This window comes from Eulemur rufifrons, chromosome 18, assembly GCF_041146395.1.
Source record: "Eulemur rufifrons isolate Redbay chromosome 18, OSU_ERuf_1, whole genome shotgun sequence".
In the NCBI taxonomy this organism is placed as follows: Eukaryota; Metazoa; Chordata; class Mammalia; order Primates; family Lemuridae; genus Eulemur; species Eulemur rufifrons.
Window position 1 is genome coordinate 47,343,901 of NC_091000.1, and position 15,236 is coordinate 47,359,136.

The 15,236-nt window shown below is 37.0% G+C and overlaps 1 protein-coding gene and 2 non-coding genes across 3 annotated transcripts in view; 2 read left to right on the forward strand and 1 right to left on the reverse strand.

The window, feature by feature from the left end:
• LOC138399089 (histone H2B type 1-K) overlaps positions 1–15,236 on the forward strand; it is a 389,419-nt gene that overhangs the window by 36,411 nt on the left and 337,772 nt on the right. The window lies entirely within an intron of this gene.
• Positions 8,493–8,565, forward strand: TRNAV-CAC (transfer RNA valine (anticodon CAC)). The gene has a single exon. It is a non-coding gene; the product is annotated as a tRNA-Val (tRNA).
• Positions 9,977–10,050, reverse strand: TRNAT-AGU (transfer RNA threonine (anticodon AGU)). The gene has a single exon. It is a non-coding gene; the product is annotated as a tRNA-Thr (tRNA).

Below are 15,236 nucleotides of genomic sequence, written 5' to 3' on the forward strand. Positions count from 1 at the left end.
CTGAGGGAGAAAAACATTAATCAAATTGCCATATAAACTAATGTAAAAATTGCTAGGAGGAAAGATACATTTTGCTATGAGTAATGTTGGTGTCACACATTTACAGCTTTTAGGAAAGTCTTTAGAGAAGTATTTATTGACCTGGAGTTTAAAGAATGGACTGGGGAAAGAAGAATTTTCCAAGAATTGGAGGTGGCATGTGCAAAAGCCCTGGAGACAGTAGATAACCCTGTAAATAAAATGACTTAATACACCATAGCCACGCCTGAGCAATATAGCAAGACCCTGTCTCCACAAACCATAAAGAGCAAAAAAAAAATTAGCCAGACCTAGTGGTGCATGCCTGTAGTCCTAGCTACTCAGGAGGCTGAGGCAGGAGGATCCCTTGAGCACAGTGAATAGGCAGCACATGGCCGCAGCCCTTTTTGGCACGTCATTTGTTCCTTCTTTTTTTTTTTTTTTTTTTTTGGCATCTTGGAAGCAAGGATGCAAAAGCTCATTCATCTCTTGATTACAAAGAACGATTTCTTAGAAACCAGGATCCCAAGGGAGCAGGCTCTACAGACCTCCAGCACTTTGGGGCAGGGAAATGCTAAGAGACTATGAGTGAGGTGGGGCGAAGGGGCCACCTGTGACTGGTTATCTTGCAAGCCAGGTGGAGGGCAGGGGACAGGGTATACCCAGCTGTCTTCCAAGAGGTAATATTATGATCACTTGACTCAGTTTCTTCTGATTCTCACACAATTCCCTGCTATTTCCACAGACCTTAGGCAGTCAGCTATTGTCTTACCTATCTGCTTTTTTCTGTGTCTCTATGATTTTAATGTTGATATTATGCCATAGATCCCCACATGCTTTTTGTTTCTTAGTTAAATTTTACTTCACATTGAAAAGTCTAACTATTTTGGAACATACGCATCTGTTTCATTAGTTGTGACTCTTGTGTAGCATGAAGTTGGTAACTACTGCAGTACTTATTCATTCTGGTGATTGACATGCAGGTTGCCTCAACTCTCTGTTACTTCAAATTGCTACAACGACTAGTCCCAGTGAAGCCAACATAATGGTATGCTAAAATTTCATGAGGGGCATTTTTAGAAGTGAGATTGCTGGATACTAGACAAAAAGGCTGTACTGAAATAATACTCGCTTAACACTTGTACAGCAAAATCTTAGACCTATAGTTTTAAAAATAAAATCTTATATTTATTCCATGAGGAAATTCATATGTGTAATATTTTTTCCATGACGAGTCAGAACAGAGGAAGGACATCTAACTCATACTGAATTGCGAAAACGTCCCAGGGGAAGGTGACCCTAGAGATATGTCTAATATAATGAGTAAACTATGGTGAAGAAGAAAGAAAGGTATTTTGAGTGAAAGGAAAATTTAAGTTTAATAAGTTCTTTGCTATTAATAAACAGTTCTTTGCCTTTAATGATCTAGCAATATTTTGTGTAATTTCATAATATTTATCATGGAACTGTATTATTTAGAGTTTCAAAGTAAAGTGGAATACCTATTTTATAGTATCTTATTATACAATTATGGGCCTGGCTAGCAAGTGCTAAATCCACACGGCAGGTTGTCAGAAAAGGCAGGCGATCAGGAAGGGCAGACTGGAAACAATATAGATAAACCAATGAAACCAAAAGTTAGTTCATTGAGAAGTTCACTGAAATTGACAAACATTTAGCTAGATTGACTAAGAAAAAAGAGGAGACTCAAATTACTAAATTAGAAATGAACATGGGGACAATACTACCAAATTTATAGAAATAAAAAGGATTGTAAGAGAATGCTGTGAATAATTATCTGCCAGCAAATTGGATAAACAAATGGACAAACTCCTAGAAACACACAATCTACCAAAATTAAATCATGAAGACATACGCATCTTAATAGGCCTATAACTAGTAAGGATATTGAAGCAGTAATCAACAATATCCCAACAAAGAAAAGCTCAGAACCAGACGGCTTCACTGGTGAATTCCACTGAACATTTAAAGAATAATTAAGCACTTCCTTTTCACAATTTCCAAAAAAATAAAGAGGAGGAGATATTTTCTAACTTATTTTATGAAGCTAACATCGCTCTGATACAAAAGCCTAACAAAGGGTTTTGTTACAAGAAAAGAAAGCTTCAGACCAATATTCCTTATGAATACTGATGCAAAATTTTTCAACAAAATATTTTTCAACAACTAAATTTTGCAATACTTTAAAAGGATTATACATCATGACCAAGTAGGATTTTTTCCTGGAATATGAGGCTGATTCATCATACAAATATTAATCAATATATATCATTTTAATAGAAGGAAGAAAGAAAACATGATCACCTCTTTGATACAGAAAAAACATTTGATAAAGTCACACACCCTTTCATGACAAAAGAAAACTCAATAATCTAGAAATAGAAGGAAACTTCCTCAAGATGATAAAGGCCATTTATGAACAACCTACAACTAACATCATACTCAGCAGAGAAAACTGAAAGCTTTTTCTCTAAGTTGGAAAAAGACATGGATGCCTACTTTCACTCCTCTATTCAGCATAGTGTTGAGAACAAGTAGGCAAGAAAGTGAAAATAAAAGGCATCCAAATTAGAAAAGAAGTAAAATTTATCACTGCAGATGACATGATCTTTATATACAGAAAACCCTGAAGGTTGCACACACACACACACACACACAGAGAGACAAATTTTTATGACTAATGAACAAATTCAGCAAAATTGAAAAATATACAATCATCACTTAGAACTCCATTGTGTTTCTATACATTATCAGTGAAAAATTCTAAAAGAAAATTAAGAAAACATTTCCATTTACAGTACAATGCTATTGCAAAATACTTAGGCATAAACTTCATCAAGGAGAATGAAGATGTGTACACTGAAAACTATAAAGCATTGCTGAAAAAAATTAAATAAAACATCTATAAATGGAAAGAAATTGGTGTTTATGCATTGGAAGACTTAATGTGGTTAACACTACCTAAAGCTATCTCCAGATTTAATGTACTCTCTACAAAAATCCCAATGACATTTTTTCTAGAAATAGAAAAATCCATCCTGAAATTCCTGTGGAATCTCAAGGGACCCTGAATACTCAAAACAATCTTGGAAAAACAACAACAATGACGACAGCACAGTTGGAGGCCCCACACTTTTGATGTCAAAACTTACTATAAAGCTACAGCAATCAAAACAACATAGCTGGGCATGGTGGTGCACACCTATAATTCCAGCTTCTGGGGAGGCTGAGGTGGGAGGATTGCTTGAGCCCACGAGTTTCAGGCCTGGGCAACATGATGAGATGCTCCTCTCTAAAAAAACAAAACAAAACAAAAACAAAAAATCCACAATTTTTGCATATATGGTCCATGAGTTTTTGACAAGGGTATCAGGACCATTCAATGGAGAAAGGACAACCTTTTCAATAGATGGTGCTGGGAAAACTAGATATCAACATGCAAAAGAATAAAGTTGGATGCTCACCTTATACCACATATAAAGATTAACTCAAAATGCATCAATGACCTAAATATAAGTGCTAAAACCAAAGACTATGAAAAGAAAAAAAAGAAAGCAAAATCTTTACAACGTTAGATTGAGCAATGACTTTTTGGACATGACACCAAAAGAACAGGCAACACAGGAGAAAAATAGATAAATTGGACTTCATCAAATTTTATACCTTTTGTGTATGAAAGGACACTATGAAGAAATGGAAAGTCAACACATAGAATGGGAGAAAATATTTGTAAATCATATGTCTGAAAAAAGATTGATATACAAATATGGTAGGGCATGGTGCACACCTGTAGTCCCAGCTACTTGGGTAGCAGAGGCAAGAGGATTGTTTGAGCCCAGAAGTTTGAGACCAGACTGGGCAACATAGTGAGACACCAGTCTCCAAAAAAAAAAATATCCACAATATATAAAGAACTTTAACAATTCAACAACTATAACAACAACCCAATTTAAAAATGATCAAAGGACTTGAATAGAAATTTCTCCAAAGATATAAAAATGGCCAATAAGCACATGAAAATATGCTCATCATCACAAATGATTAGGAAAACGCAAATCAAAACCACAATAAGATACCACTTCAGACCTATTAGGATGGCTACTAGAAAAAAAAAAAAGAGTAGCAATTGTCAGGGAAGATGTAGAAAATTAACATGCTTGTACATTGTTGGTGGGAATGTAAAATGGTGCAGCCTCTGGAGAAAACAGTTTGGCAGGTTCTCAAAAAGTTAAATGTAGGATTACCCTACCAACCAGCAATTCCACTTCTAGGTACATATCCAAAAGAATTGATAGCAGGAGCTCAAACATTGTTTGCCAATGTTTCACAGCAGTATGATTTACAATAGTCCAAAAGTAGAATCAACCCAAATGTCCATCAGCATCTAGAATGTGGTATATATACTGGAATATTATTCAGCCTTAAAAAGGAGTGAAATTCTGAAACATGTTATAACATGAGTGAACCTTGAGGACATTACACAAAGTGAAATAAGCCGAAGGAACAAATGTATGATTCCTGGAATAGTGAAATTTTTAGAGACAGAAAAAGCAGTTACCAAGAGCTGAGGTAATAGGTGGATGGTTAAATAAACTGTGGTACATCCATACCATGGAATACTACTCAACAGTAAAAAGGCTGGACCTATTTATACAACAAATTGGATAGATCTCAAGGGCATTAGGCTATGAAAAAGCCAATCTTTAGAATCTCTCTGAACTTATTCTGGTTCAGGGGGGCTACCTGATTTGCAAAAGCAAACAAACAAACAAAAAAGAAGCCAAAAGCCAATCTTAAAATGTCATCTACTATATGGGTCTATTTATATAATATTCTCAGAAAGAAAAAAGATCAGAGATTAAGAACACATTAGTAGTTGTCAAGGGGAGAGGGAAATGGGTGTGACTAAGAGGTAGCAACTAGAGGAAGGTGGTTTTGGTGATGGAATTATTTTGTATCTAGTTTGCAGTGATAGTTACACAAATCTCCACAGAATAAAATGACCTAGCACTATACACAAGATGTACCAACATCAAATTCCTGGGTTAGATATTATAGTTATATAAGATGTATTTACTGGGGGAAACTGGATTAAGGACACAGAAGACCTCTTTGTAACTTTGTAACTTCTTATAAGTCTACAATTATTTCAAAATTGAAAGTTAAAAAAAACCTGATGGAACTAAAAATAGAAAAATCCACACTCATAACTGGAGGTTTTAACATACTTCTGGTCAGTAACTTCTGTCACTAACAGACAGAACAAATGTAAATAATGCAATCAGTAAGTATGTGAAAGATATTAACTACAGTCTTAACAAACAACTTCGCCTACTAGACTTGTGTAAGACACAATACCAAACGACTGCAGAATACACACTGTTTATAAGCATACACATGGAAAATTCACAGAAAGTGAGCCATTACAAAAATCTCTCCAGATATTAAAGGACTGAAATAAAAAGGTGTTCTCTAATCCTTATAGAATTAAGCTAGAAATCAGTAACAAAAAGAAACGATACTATCTCCAAATGCTGGGAAATTAACATCACACTCCTAGATAACCCATGGGTCAAAGGCAAATTACAAGGCAAATTAGAAAACAGTTTGAACTAAAAGTGATAAAGTAAAACATAACCAAATTTGTGGATAGCTGCTAAAACTGTTCTTGGAGAGAAAATTATAGATGTATATACATATATTACCCAGTCCAGCATGTAAGAAGCTGGAAGTTGTCACTCAGTCCTAAAAACAAGTAAAACGCTGAACAAACTGAAAAAAATCTGTCCAAGAAGTGAGGTCACAAGGCAAACCACTGCTCACAAAATTGGAGAGACAGAGAGGGCAAATATAGAGAATCACAACTTACCAGAGCAGAAGCCCAGAGAGTAGAAACCTCCACGTGAGCCAGTGCTAGAGTAGGGAAACCTGAACTTTAATCAAATTGTTAGTGGCTCCGCATGGACAAGTTTTGGAGATAAAAACTCCAGGACCCAGTCTTTTGGGCATCACAATTGTATGAATTTTACCTCAGTAGCTCAACTATGTTCTCACAGTGAATATAGAAGAAAAATCCCTTCTGCTTCTGGTAGGGGAGGGCAAAAAGAATGGTTTTGAAGTACACCAGAGCATTCTGTTCTTCTTAACAAGGTCTGCCCTCAGGAGAAACTATTTAAGCAGAGCCTAACCTGCTGGAGTTTTATCAGAGCCTGACTGACATGGGGAAAGGGAAATAACCTATGCCAGGCCAGCTTACTCTAGCTTAAGAAGCACATTTGAAGTTCACAGTCCAGAGGTGGAAAGTCACTAAAAGACTGAGACTTACTGCTAGGACTTTGTACAGAATGCTGTTCCTGCCCCTGCACCTTACCACCACATTATTAAAGGCCTATCTACAGCAGTTTCTTTTACCCAGTACATGTCTAGCTATCAAGAAAAAAATAACAAGACATACTAAAAGGTAAAATACATACTGTTAAGGAAGAGAGCAAGCATCAGAACCAGACTCAAATATGGCAGGGATGTTGGAATTCTTAGACCAGGAATTTGAAAGAACTATGATTAAGATGCTAAGGGCTATAATGGAGACAGTAAACACCATGCAAGAACACATGAGCAACGTAAGCAAAGAGATGGAAATTCTAGGAAAGAACCAAAAAGAAATGCTAGCAATCAAAAACACTGTAACATTAAGAGAATGAAAAGATAAGCCACAGACTAGGAGAAAATATCTTTATTGGTAAAAGACATATCAGATAAAGTACTATTGTTCAAAATATACCAAAAAATTCTTAAAATTCAACAGTAAAAACACAAACAACTCTATTAAAAAATGGCTGAGGACCTTAACAGACACCTCACCAAAGAAGGTATAAAGATGGCAAATAAACACATGAAAAGATGCTTCACAATATATATCATCTGGAAAATGCAAATTAAAACAACAATGAGATACCCTACACACCTATCAGAATGGCCAAAATCCAGAACACTGACACCGCCAAATTCTGGTGAGGACGTGGACCAACAGGAACACTCATTCATTGCTGGTAGAATGACAAATTATGCAGCTACTTTGGAAGACAGTTTGATGGTTTCTAACAAAACTAAACATATTCTTCTGACATGATACAATTACACTCCTTGGTATTTACCAAAAATAATTGAAAAATTATGTCCACACAGAAACCTGCATACAGATGTTTATAGCACCTTTGTTCATAATTGCCAAAACTTGGAAACAACCAAGATATCTTTCCTTAAGTGAATGGATAAACTGATAAATTCAGGCAATGAAATATTCTTCAGCATTAAAAAGAAATGAGCTATCACGCCATGAAAAGACATGGAGGAAACTTAAATGCATATTACTAAGTGAAAGAAGCCAATCTGAAAAGGCTACATACTGTATGATTCTAATTACATGACATTCTGGAAATACCAAACTATGGAGACAATAACAAGATCAGTGGTTATCAGGGCTTTCCCGGATCAGGGGATGAACAGAATTTTTAGGGCAGTGGAGCTACTCTGTATGATACTATAATGGTGGATACATGTCGTTATACATTTGTGCAAACTGATAGAATGTACAATACCAAGAGTGAATCCTAATGTATACTATGGTCTCTGGGTGATGATGGATGTCAATGTAGGTCATCAGTTGTAACTAATGTACCACTCTGGTGGGGGATGTTGATAATGGAAGGGTGGGGTTATGTATGAGTGGGAGCGGGGAGTATATGGGAAATCTCTGTACCGTCCCTTGTTGTGAACCTAAAATTCCTCTTTTAAAAAGTCCATAAAAAATAAATGCATATTTAAGAAAAGAAGAAAGGTTTATATTTGTGGAATTTACGAAGGGAAACGAAGCTTTCAATTTCAAACTCGGTGACGAAGATTTAGAGTCAAACCTACAAAGTTCGTGGACAGTCGTGAAGAACGGATATCAAGGAACCAGAGACTCATAAAGAATACAGGAGAAAGATATTTCATGGAGTTTTAACGTTAACGCAGCAGAACTTTGCAACGATAATGACGCTGAGAGGGAGAGAAGGAATTCTGAGGGATTCAGGGAACGAATTCCAGTGCCTCCGTTATCACGTCAAGAAGTAAGCGTCAAGTCTGGTTAGCGCCAATATGTTTGAGATTTTTATTATTGTGGTCGTGATTTTAGTATAAGGCTCATAGGACTTAAACACTTAACAATTTCTGGGTGTTAGATACTTTCTAAGCTTGGCGTGGTTTTAGTTTGGGATCAATTTTAAAATGCTATTGCATCAGTGCTATTTGCTTGGTTGGAAAAAAAAAATAAAATTAAAAATAAAAGTGCGATCGTGGACATTGACTCAGTAGCATGCCTGAACAGAGAAAAGACAAATTTTGAGGAATAAAGAATGATAAACAGCGAAATCTTCATCAGACCTAGCAGGGAAAACCAGCTACAGGGAAGGGTTTCCGTAGTGTAGTGGTTATCACGTTCGCCTCACACGCGAAAGGTCCCCGGTTCGAAACCGGGCGGAAACAATACTTGGCCTCTGCTTTTCTCCCTCTCCTAACAATTACATTGCGTGATTTAGATCGACCCCTTTCTCCCTCAATCAGTGGTACCCACTGAACAGTAACCGTACTGTGGAACCCAACTTGTCTCTTTCTACACGAGATTTAGAGACAATGGTACCACGTGCAAGGCCTTAAGTCACCAAGAGGCAGGAACTGAGAAGATGCCTATCCATGTTTAAGGATCCCAGTGGGAGTGACATGTGATGGGACCTGGAAGAAGTTGTTTGAGAAAAGAATAACTTGAGTTGGATAAGAAATAATTCCAGTTAGAGAGAAGACACTAAGAAAGTCTTTAACAGTAAGAATTAATTTTCCTGTTGAGTATCAAGTTCTCAAGCCTTCTAACAGTGATTGATACTGACCACTTTAGATTCCATTTCATTTCAAAGTATCTTTAAAATCTAGTCTTTTGACAAATAATTACACTCCCAAACAGGACCAGCTTCAGGGTCATGCGACCTACGCATCTGCACAAGGCCAGGCACTTGATTTAATGCTCTGCTATTGCTGGTTTGAAATTCTTAATTTTTTAACAAGGAGCATTTTCATTTTGCATTGCATTCACAAATTATGACTGATTTTTCTCCCAAAGGCTCACGAAAGAAGCAAACATCCAATTTAATCATTCCTTACAGGGAGCAGCAAGAAACTAAGAGCACCACAGCAACAAGGAATGTTGTCCACAATACTAGGGATGAGGGGAGGCATTTGTAGAATATAATACTTTGAAGACACGTCCTGTAGAAGAGAGAGAGAGAGAGAAGGGCTAAAATGGAAACTTTATTTCAGGGCTTAATTAATTTTTTCCACCCTTTTATTGTAATCTAAGAAATGATTCAAGACTTCAGGCCTCAGTTGCCTCCAGTCTCTTGTTAGGTTTTTTGTTTTTGTGTTTGTCTTAGTATGTTTCATCCCTAATCATTCTTCTTATTCTCTTAAAATGTCATCGTTACTTCACTTTTCAAAATATTCAGTGATATCCTAGAGTCCAGAATCCTGCAAGGAGGAACAGTTATCACAGCACTCAGTTTATACAATATGCATGTCTTATCTCTTTTTTCTTGCCTTCTTTTTGATTTGTATTAAAAGCAGAAATGTTATGTGAACCTATTTCTTAGGAAATATGGAGTAGCTACAAAAGTTTAAAGGTAGGAAATTATAGCTCAATTCTAGATGATTGGTCTTCAACACAGATTTGATAACATTTCGAATTCCCATCACCATGCTCCTGTATGAAGTACCTCAGACATTAAGATTTACGGTCTTCGGCTTCATTAGGTATAAACCCAACTTGTCCTCAAACCACTGAAAAAAGTTTGCCTGGATTTAGGAAAAAAAAAAAAAAGAAAGAAAGAAAAAGAAAGAAAAAAAGAAAAGGCCTCGCTGGGATTTGAACCCAGGATCTCCTGTTTACTAGACAGGCGCTTTAACCAGCTAAGCCACGAAGCCGTAGGCCCCCATTTGTGGATAATACATTATTTTATAAAATTTCACACTTCAGCTTGTCAAGGCTTCTATTTTAGTGATTCCTTTGGGATACAACAAGTTAAATCTGGGCCTTGGTCAAAAACAGAGAAAAATGTTCTCACTGTAGAATAAGAACAGGTCTTAAACTGAGAAGATCATTTTCCTTTAGGAAACTGCTCTAAATGTCAAGGATATTGCTAGCACATAAACTCTGGCAGCCAGGTAGAGATCTTGCTTGGTTTGGGGAATAATTACATCTTTGACGCCTACCAGTGAGTCTGCCTTCTCATAAGTCCTTATTTCATTTGTTCATCCAATGGGTGAGTGATACCAGTAAAAACGCCCTGGATTCTATTTACATTTTTCTCTGACTTTTAGCCCCCAATGATTCTGCCTCTCCCACATGCAAAATATGCTCACTCCCACCAAGTCTGTCTCCTTTGAAACATCAACCCGATGTCCAGGATGGCATTATCTAAATCAGGTAAAGGTGTGGATGAGATTCCTTGGGTGCAATTCCTTCCATAGAAGTCCTCAAATAAGATTCTTCTTATTTTGAACATTCTGTGTACTTAAGAAATGTTACCTGTCTCACAACATATAGGCAGAGGAGGCATAGGATAACTTCTATACACACTCCCATTCAAAAAGAACAAAAACAGGAGGCAGATCTGCAGCAATTTTAGAATACAGGAGGCACACAATGCTAGTGTGTTGAGTAGCACTCAGTAATGCTGTCTGGGAATGATTGTTCTTGGCTCTTGGCTCTATCCTTTGGGCTCTTGTTCCACATTCTGACTCATCCATTCTTTTACTAAGAAATTTATTTTACTTGCAGCTCAATTGTCTTCTTAGCCTACTTTTTTCCCATAGAAGTCTCGGTGGCGGGAAGGGAGGAAGTGTCCAAAGTCCTCTTTTCATTTTGTCCTGTTCTTTATCCTGTATAGTGGAAGCAGTCAATGTTCAAATACTATACTTTTCTTTAAAAACTTGTGATTTTATGAGAGCTATGGGAGTTTATTCCTTTAAACTGGGGTTCACAAACTATGGCCCACAGGCCAAATGTGACCATGTACCTATTTTTATAAAGTGTTATTGGAACACAGCCACATTCATTAATTTAGTATTATCTGTGGCAGCTTTCCTGCAACAGCTGATTTTGTAATAGCCGTATAGACTGAATGGCCCAAAAAGCCCACTTACTATCTGGCCTTCAAAGTTCGCCAATCCCTTTTAAAACAAAAGCCACATTCACAAACCTCATGAAAATAAGCCTTTGTCTGCCTTGGGCTTCCTGTAAAGCTGCTGTAGAACCACACCCTTAAGATTTGTAAAACTGTTGTTTAATCAATAGGATCTGTAAGATATGTCTTTAAGATCCTTAGGGGCTTGTTTTTCTGTTTCAGTACCACCTTAAGTCATTCTGCATTCTTAACAAAGGATTTCCAATTACACTCTTGGCTTTATCTTTAGCCCACATTTTCTGATAGTGCTCTGGATTTGATTTTTGCCTGAAAGTCATTTCTTGATTGTAGCATCATTTTCTATCTGGAGCAGCTGGGAATAACAAATAGCATTCCTTTCTAACCCAGCAAATTATTACTCATTTATATTTAGAAGTTCTCCATTTAACTTATCTCTCTCATCTCACATTTTACTGTAACAGCAAGAAAATGCTAGGAAACCCACCTTTACAATTCTGTCTGGAAATCTCTTTAGCTAAATTACTCATAGGTCTGTTTCTACATTCCATGATACTGCAGGAAATAGCATTTCTAAACTTTCTACAATTTCATTACAAGGATCCCTTTTCTCCCGGGTTCAAATAATATTAATATTCCCTCCTTTCCATCTGTGGCTTCCTTCCAAATTTTGTTAATATGGGTCCAAAGCAGCCTTAGTTGGGGCAATTTAGCTCCAATACTGGGATTATACCATTGTGACACTCCTCCTATGGCCTGTAAATTATCTTCACTATAATAGTATGGTGAAAACAGAGACTATTCCCAACGCTTTATGAATGTCATGAATCGATCCTCCTACGGTTTTCTAGTGGTTCTTTCCCTGGCCTCACAGAGTTAAAACCCCCACTCATACAGAGAATATAACATTCCACCAAAGATTCAAGAAGATCCCTCTGTAGACCTATGGAGTGCTCTCTTTGCAGCTTTCTCCTTTCTGGTATTCTCTCCCACAAATTCTAACTGTTTTGGCCTCCCTGAAATCTTTGTGTCCTCAATTTAGTGACACTACCTAGCTCTTTCTGACTTCCCCCTCACTGTGCTGAGGCCTAAAAGGCAATAAACTAAAATATTTGTAAGATTCATCTGCACTGACAGCAGGCAAATGTCTGAAAATAGTTATTTCACACACTTATATCCAATATGCTTCCCCTTTTGTTTACAATTTTCATAGAAGTGAATTCTTTGCAGGCAGGAGAAATCCACCTACTTTTTTCAATGTTATTTTTCAATAGCATTTTAATTTTAAATTCCATACATGTTGCTGCATGTACATCCACTTTGTTACTTTTGAATATTAGGCAAGTAGCCTTTGCCAGACCCCTAGGGAGATAAAAGAATGGAATGCAAGTGTCTCCCTCTCGGCTCCGACCTAACATTGAAATTGCTTAATATTTTATAGTATGCATTTACAACAATTTGCCTATCCATTTTCCAATAACAGAAATCAAATTTTCTTCCAATGTCAAAAGACCACAAATAATGCTTTGATTAACTGCCTTATATGTGTACTCTGTACTTGTGTAAGATTTGTGGCAGTGGATAGTGTAGAAGAAGTTTTATACCTAGGAGCAGAATAGTTCCATCATAGAATGTGCATATCCTTAATTTGAATAAGAAAATACTCCAGAATGGCTTCATCAACTTACATTTCCACCAGGAGGATGTGAAGGTTTTTATGTCACTAGTCCTGCAATAATTGATTTTATTCAGCTTTTTAATTTTGCCAATGTAATGGCAATAAAATGATATCTCTTTTTACTTTTTATTTCTGTGATTACTAATGATTTTGTACAATCTTCATTAGTCCATATATATTTCTCTCCTCTAATTGTTCTATCCTTTGGTCATTTCCTTTTGATCTTGCTGTCCTGATTGTACATTTTTCATGGCTTCTCAATATATGTATTAAGCCCTTGCCATTTTCGGACAATTCAAACATATCCTCCCACTAGTACATCTATCTATTATTTTTATATTTATATTATTTTTATATTTATATTTTTACTGTATCCTTTTAAAAATTTTTTATTTTATTTTTTTAAAAGATGGGGTTTCTTATGTTGGTCAAGCTGGCCTTGAACTCCTGGGCTCAGGTGATCCTCCAGCCTGAGTATCCCAAGTAGCTGGAACACAGTGGCTATATTCCTGATGTCAATGTAAGCAAATATTTCTCTCTTTTTTTCTTATTGTTTTTGCTTTTGAAGTTTTTAAAAAGTTCTCTGCCCTAGCATATAAGCATATTTTTCTTCAGGTGCTTTTAATTAATTAATTAATTAATTTTTTCAAGACAGAGTTTTGTTCTATTGCCCAGGCTAGAGTGCAGTGGTGTCATCAGAGCTCACGGCAATCTGAAACTCCTAGGCTCAAGATATTTTCCTGCCTCAGCCCCCAAGTAGTTGGGACTACTGGCACTTGCCATTGGCTAATTTTTCTATTTTTTTTGCAGAAATGAGGTCTTGCTATGTTGCTCAAGCTGGTCTTCAAACTTCTGGCCTCAAGCAGTCCTCCTGACTCTGCCTCTCAAAGTGCTAGGATTACAGGCATTAGGCACCCTCCCTGCCCAGCCTTTGATATATTTCTAATAGTTTTATTTTTTTTATCTTCATATGTACATATTTAAACTCTCTGGATAAGTGTATTTTTAAAAAACTTCACAGCTGATTGATTCTACTGTGTAGCTTGTGTTAGAGCAACAATAATAGAATATTCTGAAAACTTTTGTGTCTATCCATATATGATGCATTCTTTCTCAGATATGCTTTTTGTGGAACCTTCCAATCCCCTCCACCTCTATCCCCAAACCAGTTCCTGACCTAGCACTGAGGGACCTGAATTTCATTCAGTGCTTGGTAGAAGCAGGAATCTTTCAAATCATATCTCCTCTTCTAGAAATGGAACCTTGATGGGGCCAGACACAGAACTCAGAGCCAGATAGCCAAAGGACTCCAGGGGGGCATTCCTTGTCTATGGCTTTATCAGGCAGAGAAAGATCTGGATGTGGTGGACCCAGTGAGTTCTGAGCATCACAGATAAGGTTCGGACTCTTGTTCATCAAGTGATGAGATTCTGGGGAGGCTGTTCTCTGACTCTTTTTGTTTGCCTGCTACAGATGACACAATCCTCTCATATTGTGGTGCTTTCCCTGGTCACCTGAATAACAAAGGGACACGTCACATAGTAAGTGTTCAGTATTGTTACATAAATTAATTATATTCCAACCTTGCTTTCAGATTTCAGCTCTGTCTCCTCCAGACCCCAAACTTCCGTTCTGGGAGCTTCTTTCATGGGTTCTTAAATTCCCTATGGCAGCTTTAGCATACTTAATTGGGAGGGTCATTTAGCAGACAATTGAAATTAGGATTACCTGGGGGTGCTTGGTAAAATTATGATTCTTGGATCCACGCTAAATCTCTTCAGTCAGGATCATAGCGAGAGGGGTTCTGGAATCTGCATTTGTATTAAATCTTCCCGGGGAATACTTTGGCCGCAAGGATTGGATTCTCTATAGCAACAATGCGAGCTTTTCTGTGAGCACTTTTGAGTTCTGGGGCAGTGTCTTTCTGTGTAGCCCACACCGAGGTCAATATTCCTTTTGTGGATAGTTTGGACTGTCAGTTAAGGCATTTTGTCATTAAAATCAAAGTCAAAGCTTTGCGTTGGGCGAGGCAAAGGCATTATATGTAACCAAACTGTTTGTACCCGCATATATTCTGAAATTTAAAAAAAAAATAAAGAAAATAAATTGGAAAAAAAATCAAAGTCGCGAATTTGAACTGCCTTTCTGTCCACTAAGGATCTTCAAATTTATGCCAGGACGAGCTCGTTTTAATATAATGTCTCTCTTGGACCCCAATCCTGATGCCTCCAATGCGGCACTGCGTCTGGAGTGGAGGTTTGAATTCAGCAGGTAAAACGGTGATCTCT